We start from the raw sequence: 7,796 nt of genomic DNA on the forward strand, positions 1-7,796 counted from the left end.
ACACTATTAAGCTACTCTCTAAGCCATCACTTGCCTCATCAGTAAAATGCCAATAACCACATTGATGTCATGGGGCCTTTGTGAGGAGCCCAGTGCAGCCTGGCACTGGGTAGGTGCTTGTGAAACATGAGTCTCCATGACAAATATTTCCTCAAAGTCAAGAAGGGGAAGCAGAGATGCCATACCTGCTTAGCTGCTGAAGCCAGTACCCAGAACAAGCTTCACTCTGGGTGGGGAGGGAACGGCACTCCACGATCACTCCCAACACCTCCCACATCTTTAAATGTAACAGTCTCTAATAAGACTACAAGGATGTCTCTGAGAAATAACTAATACACAGTGAAAAACCTATGCCTTCAAGGCTATAGGATCCCGATTTACCACAAAGATGATACCAAATACTTGCAGTGACATTTCCTTTCTCTCTTGACCTCATCAGATCCTGGCCTCCCTGTGAGGCCCAGTGTTCACATTCTATTCTCCATAAAGATTTCTCTGAAAGGTCCAGGTCACACGGAATTCTCTCTTCCTAAATGTTGCATTTTTTTCTTCCTAATTCATGGTAATTCTGGAGAGAAGCAACCTGGTCCTACATGTTTTCTGTGCTAAACGCAGCGTAGGTGACTGATGAACACCTGGAGGTAGATTTGCGGCGTTAGCTGGGACTGCTGCTCACCTCCCCGCTCCCCAGGCTGCACTGCTGGAATAGACAGTGGGCAAGTGTCCACTTTATGGGAGAGACAGCAAACATTTTAAAAGAATATTTTATAGTTCTGACAACACACATTAATTATGGTTCCGTTACTCAATGTTTGCCCAGCTCTTGTAAGGTAGCTAACCTTATTATCATGTCCTTTTTACAGCTGAGCCTATGGGGGCTGAGTCATCTCTGTGAATTGACTCCAGTCACATAGAGTTGCAGAGGCCAGATTTGTTGAAGAGGCTCCAACTCTAAGTTCAGCGCTTTTTGTACCACATCCCCCAGCCTCTGAAGCAGCAATGAGAGAAGCAGGGAGTCTCCCCAAGGCAAGGGCTGCTTATGCATTGGCATCATTGACACGGGAGAGAGGGCATCCATCCATGCTGCTGGTCTGGAGCTCCTGTGAGAAACGCCCTCTTATTTACAATGGGGCTGTGACACATGTAAGTCCTGGGGGCTGGGGCGAATGTCTGTACTGCCCAGGTTTATGGAAGGCCTGAAGAGCTCACCATCACCAGTATCTGTGGTTACATCCTTGAAAAACTCTATGATGCTCTGGCTGGATTTGAAATTCACAGCAAGGGACATTCCAGGTCTCATGAGCTATCCATGGCTAAATCCTACAGAGGACAGACCAAGGAGGTCTGAGCACTCTCCAGCCCCTGCTTGCTTCCTAGGATGGTCTGAAGAGCAGTTTCCCTACAGCTCATAATCCACAGCCAGACCGTGGGGCAGATCATTGTTCTCTAATCTGAGCAGGATAGAGTCCCCACTGAATTGGTCTAGTTTTGTCAGAGATGAGTTGTACATATTTTCCAAGATGAGTTACACATATTTTCCAAAAATTGATTAGACCGATCTGAATCTAGACAAAGCTTGGGATGGTAAAGGAGCCAGTGGTAATGGCCTGTGTTAATTGCCTCCGTTGGATTCTTTGCTTGTGGGTGCATCCTGGCTTATCTATACCAGTATTCAGGGGCCACCTGCTAACCCCTAGGGGATCTGAGACAAATTCTACCACGTTCCTTTCCAATGCTTGAGTCTCTGGGAGGAGAACTGCTAAAAGGTAAACAGACAGATGGGGAATTGTCCTTCTGCTCTCCTGCTTCCATCCCTCTGTTACCTCTAAATCTAGCTTATCCAGACTAAGAAAAAACAGCTGTGCTGTGCATCCTGGCGGCTGGAGCTCTGAGCAGGTGCATCCTGTTACCTGCCAGGAAGAGCAGGGGTCCCAGTGGCCCCCCTTCTCCCAAGAACCTCTGCCAGGAGGACTGGGCTGCCTGTAAGCCAAGCAAAGTTATATTCAAGTGAGAGTGGCAGCTTTGGGTAAAAGACTGCCTGTTTGACTTTTAAATCTTTAAACTTACAAAAATCCATGAAGCTGTTTGTTCCAGGCTCTGGTTATTTTGTTTGTGGATGACCAGCTCTGTTAACAGGAAAGGACATCTGGCTGAGAGAGGAACTGTTTCTGAAACAAGGATCTGGGGTTTGAGCGTGGTGTTTTCCACTTGTAATGGGTTTGGAGCTTTTTCTAGAATTATTAGTTGAGAATGCTTGTCCAGCAGAGAATAAAGCCCACTTTTTAAAAAAAATCAACACCTGTCTTAGTCTTTTATACAGTTTCACCTCAGTGTATTTAAGATTCTAAGAGCCTGCTCAGTCACAGAGGATCCAAGATATACAAGAAATAGTTAGAAACTGCAAGAAAGAACTAAAGTGCCTTAAAATGTTTTTTGATAGTGCAGGGGACAATTTATGCTATGCTTAGTATTCTTTCATGTAAGAAAGAAGAGAAAACAAGGAAATAATCATCTATCTGCTTACTTGTGCAAAATTAAACACCTGAAGGATAAACCTGGATCTATTGAGATTGGTTACCTACAGGACATTGGTAGGGAATGGGGTGGAAAGATTAGAAAAATTGTGGAGTTGGGGAAAACGACATTTTTCTGAGCATAACTTTTTGAACAGTTCTGGTTTGGGGGGTCATGTTAATGTTTCATATGCTTAAAACAAATAAAATATAAGATCAACAAGGATAGAGAAAACCCCTAAGATGGAATACAAACAGAAACAAATTCACAGAACAGCATTTCAACAGAACAGTTTTGAATAACATAATTACCCAGGAAAAAAATTAACCCAGTAATATTTGAATATAGTATTTACACTACTGTGTCCTCAGGCCAAAAGCAAAAAGAACTTTAAACAAATATTTTACTGCAGTTAGTAGGCTTCCTTTTCACAGCAGTGTGGGTTAGCAATTCTGAAACTATGTTCTGAACAAGTAATACATTGTGGATAGTGGGAGCCAGGTTTTTCACTATCTGAGAACGAAGTTACAATTATGGAAAGAAGACTAGAATGAACCCTGTGCCTCTGGATTAGAAAATCTAACATAATAAGACAATGAAATCTATCATGGTTTTAGATATATATATATATCTAATATATTATGTATCTAATATGTTTATATATTTTATAAATTTTAGACATATAATATTATATAAAACATATATGTATATATAGAGAGAGATGGATGTGTGTATGTGTGTGTGTGTGGGTGGGTGTGTGTATATGACATCTATTTTCCAGCACTGTCCACTAAGAGGGCCTAAAAGCAGTGACACCCCGGTAGCAGTGGGGTTGCCTAATGTCTAGATCTTAGTTTTTAAATGCCCTTCTCCTGTAAAAGGAATCAGGGCCTTGGAGAAGTGGCAGCTTCAAGGGCTGGGGCAGGGAAAGGATGAGATCAGCCCATAACATCTTGTTATGAAGAAGGTAAAGAAGTGATCAAAGAATAATGGGGACATGTCAAAAGGACACAGGGGCCAGTTTAGGGAGGCTGTCACTGGCTAACTCTTGCAGAATTTGAGCATCAAAATAAATAATAAAAGGAAAGGATTACAGCCTGTTTTTAAAAAATAAAAATCACAAATCTACATTGAAATACGTAAATAAAAACATGGGGGAGAGGGGGAAATTCTTCCTTATAGAAACTCAATGAATACAAAAGGAATAATATTTTAGAAAATTACTATTTGACTTCCATCATAAGTATCGATTCAGACAAAAATCACAAATAAATACTAAAATTATGAAAGAGGGAGTTTGAGAAACGACAAGATATCTGCATAATCTGAAAGTATCTTCTCACAAGATACTAATTACAAAGGGAAAAGGTAACTTTACAGTGGAGAAAGCTGGCAAATTCTAAGTAAATCAAGTGATCAAGGTTAGCCTCACTAATAATAGGACAGATCAATGCAATATGCCTCCTGATATGATAAACTGGGAAGGACAAAAGATCACGTCTGTGATCTTCCTGCCAAGAAAGCATAACCTGAATTATATCATGAGGAATATCAGATAATCCTGAATTGAGGGACATTTTGCAAAATGTCTGACCAGAACTTTCCAAAGATACCAATTTTATAAAACATAAAGAGACTCAGAAACTGTTCCAAGCCAAAGAGTACTGAAGAGACATGATAACTGACATGATCCAGGATTTTCTTTTGCTCTGAAGGACATCATTGGGTCAATTGGAAAAATCTCAATAAGTTCTATAGATTAGATAATAGCACTATATCCATGTTCATTTCCTGAGTTTGATTGTTGTACTGTAGTTATTTAAGAGAATTTTTAAGGACAAAAAGGCACCACATTTGCAATATACTAACAATTTCAAGAAAAAAGTATAAATCTAGATATGAAGAGAAGGATAGACACTATATGGTAAAATGTCAACATTTGGGGAATATGGATAAAGACTACATGGGAATTCTTTGTACTATTCTTGTAAGCCTTTCGCAAGTTTGAAATTACGTCAAAGTAAAAAAGTTTCTGTTGATTGCTCTGAAAAGACCATAGAGAATCTTACATAATAACACGATAAAGACCATGTTTATCCATGGCCAGCTGAAATACACCTGCAGCCCAGGCATCTGTAATGCTATGAATTTTGTTAGTTATAATCGGGGCATTATCAGTATATTTTTAATGTCTTTATCTTGTTAGAGACTCATACTGAAATATTTATGAATGAAATTGTGAGAAACCTGGTAATTGCTTTAAAATACTCCAGAAAAAATAAAACCAGAAAAAGAGTGGAGGAATCAAATAGATGAAATAAGATTGGCAAAATATTGTTAACTAGTGAAGCTGGGTGGAGGGTATGTGGGCTTCTGTACATAATTCTCTCTACTTTTGTGTGTGTGTTAAAATACGTTGTTTTTTGGTTTTGTTTTTGTTTTTAAATAAATAAAAGACTTGGGGTTTTTTTGGTTGGTTGTTTTTTTTATTTTTATTTTTTTATTTTTTAGACAGGGTCTCACTCTGTTGCCCAGGCTGGAGCAGTGGCGCCATCATGGCTCACACAGCTTCAACATCCCCAGGCTCAGGTGGTCCTCCTGCCTCAGCCTCCTAAGTAGCCGGGACTACAGATTTGTGCCATCATGCCTGGGTAATTTTTGTATTTTTTCTAGAGATGGGTGTTTTGCCATGTTACCCAGGCTGGTCTTAAACTCCTGGGCTCAAGTGATCCACCCGACTTGACCTCCAAAAGTGCTGGGATTACAGCACCTATCCAAGACTTTTTTCCAGAAGGAAACAATGGTCACAAAGCTTCTATACCTGGTTCCCCAGGTGTGGAGATTTCTAACAAGCTTTTACATTGGAATGTTGCATGAACTCAAACTTTCTGACTTAACAAGCATGGGTCTTCTTTGTCACTGGGAAACATTTGCTTCTTGCTGGGTTTCAGCTCAAGGTACTGGAAAGAGTAGAGTTGGGCTGTCTAGGGCACGGGGACAGAGGGAACCTGTTGAAGCTGCAATGAGGCTGGCAGGGACAGCCTAGCCACCAAAGCAGAGCCTCCTAGGCAAACAGCCCACTCAGGGCCAGACTTGCCAAGACCCCTGCCCACCTCCCATTACCCAAGTCACAGGCAACAAGAGCTATTCCTCATGGCACCCTTCCTGAGTCACCCAGCAAAACGTATGCTCTTCAACAGCAAAGGGAAGTACATGCTCTACCTTTGACAAAGTTTTCCATTGAAAAGTGGTAATTTTTCCCCCAAAGCGTTGGTTTTCAAAGGATTACTCTTCAGATACCTGAAAAGAGCCACAATCTCACATACTCTTTTTCTCCAATTATATCACTAATGTCAGGCATGAGTTAATTTATGGGGAAATATTTTGGAGTAGGAGAAAGAGGAGTTTGAGAGAAGGAAAGAAACATCTACCCGCGTCCATGCCATAGTTTGCAAGGAGGAAGAAGACTCTAAGTTGGGAGGCTTGGGTTTCAGAAGTAGTAGTAAGTTTATTCAGGCATAGAGAAAAAATAAACTGGAAGTCGATTAAGGCAGCTCAGAAAGTGGTGCTCTGCAGGGATGAAACAGTTCCACTGAAGCCTGGTAGAGAAGAAGCTGTCTGGTTCCCGTCAAACCTTGGAACAGAGTAGTCAGCCCTACCAGAGCCACAGCAGAGGGCCAGGGGTCTATCGCCAACCGATAGAGGGGTGAGGGATAGGGTGAGGTACCTTGCTGTATACCCACTGGGTGTCAGGCATTTTGCTCACCTTATTTGATTTCTTCTGTAGGATAGGTGAAACCCTCTGAGTTGTTGTCCTACAGATGAAATCAAATAAGGTGAACAAAGTGTCACAGGTATCATTGCTGCACAACCAGGGGAACATTTGCCCCGGGTTACATTATCAGGAGCCGGTGTAGCCAGGGGGGCTCATCCAGGTCAGTCTGATTCCAAAGCCTTTGCTCCAGACATCGTCAACTTCCCCTCCAGTCTGTGGAATGAAGCACCAGCCTTGGAATCAGCAGACCTGAATTCAGGTCTCCATTCGTGGCTGGCTGCGCAGCCTGAGTTACTTGTCCCACCCTCAGAGGAGTATGGTACAGAGCAAACGTTACAATGCCTGACTTCAAGACTTTGTCAATTTTATATTGTTCTTCTTTTTAAAGATGTGAGTGCAGAGAGGCTTGCTGGCATTTGCTGATAGCTAACTGTTGAAACACATTTTACTATGGGTGTCTTCGCAAGCAAAGTCTAGACGGACACAGCTGTGCCAAATGGCTGTTGTGTGTTGTTTTGAATTTTGTCACTTCAGATCACTAATAACCCACTTACACATTAAGTAGGCACTTATTCATACACAGAACAATTCCTTATGCAGTGCTCAACCTGCCATCTGGTCCCCTCCTGAATTATGCTAATTGGAAAGCACAGAGCTATGCAGTGGCAGAGCGGTCTGGAAAAGCACCAACAATTGCTTCAAGGTAGGGAAATTGCATTCTGAAGCCCACATGGAAAGCAAAGCCCTTGCTATTGGTGACTAAGCACGCTTTTTCCTTTGTCAAAGAGAGGATTTTCAACTGACCAGTGTATTTTGTTAGAGAGTAAAATGTCCTTCCTGTAGCTTTCCCTTTGGCTAGGTCCTGCTCTTGCTCTCTCAGTCTCACGGGCGTTGTAGACATACAGAATCACCACGGGCTTCCTGGGGCTGTCCTGATTCCACATCTCATACATGTGTTCACTCAATTTTGCATCTCAACTTCTTATTTGAAAACTGCGTTCGCCATACTGATTTGCTCTTTCAGATAGATATAGGCCAATAGATGTTATGGAAATAAACGACAAGAAGAAAACACTTCTGACACTCAAAGCTAGGCAGAGAGAAACCACAGTGATGTACGTTGGGTACTTTGGCTTTTGGTGGAAAGGTGATGTGGGCCAGCCCACATATTGGTCTGTAGACTGGCTGCTGCCTCTACACAGGTTGGTTGGGTTGGGAATGTGACGGCAATGGGGCAGGTATGTGATGGCATCTCACTGCTGAAGGTACTGCCACACCGTTTGATGTACATGAGCACAGACAGCCACAAAAATGGACTGGGGTGATATGATATATACAGAGTATTTCTTTCTGGAGATATACAAGCTGATCCAAGTTCTTATATTAGTCCACTAGGGCTACCATGACAAAATGCCATAGATGGGGGGGCTTAAACAACAGATGTTTATTTTCTCAGAGTTCTGGAGGCCAGAAGTCTGAGATCAAGGTGCTAATATGGTTACTTGGC

The sequence above is a fragment of the Macaca thibetana genome, chromosome 17, assembly GCF_024542745.1.
Source record: "Macaca thibetana thibetana isolate TM-01 chromosome 17, ASM2454274v1, whole genome shotgun sequence".
NCBI lineage: Eukaryota > Metazoa > Chordata > Mammalia > Primates > Cercopithecidae > Macaca > Macaca thibetana.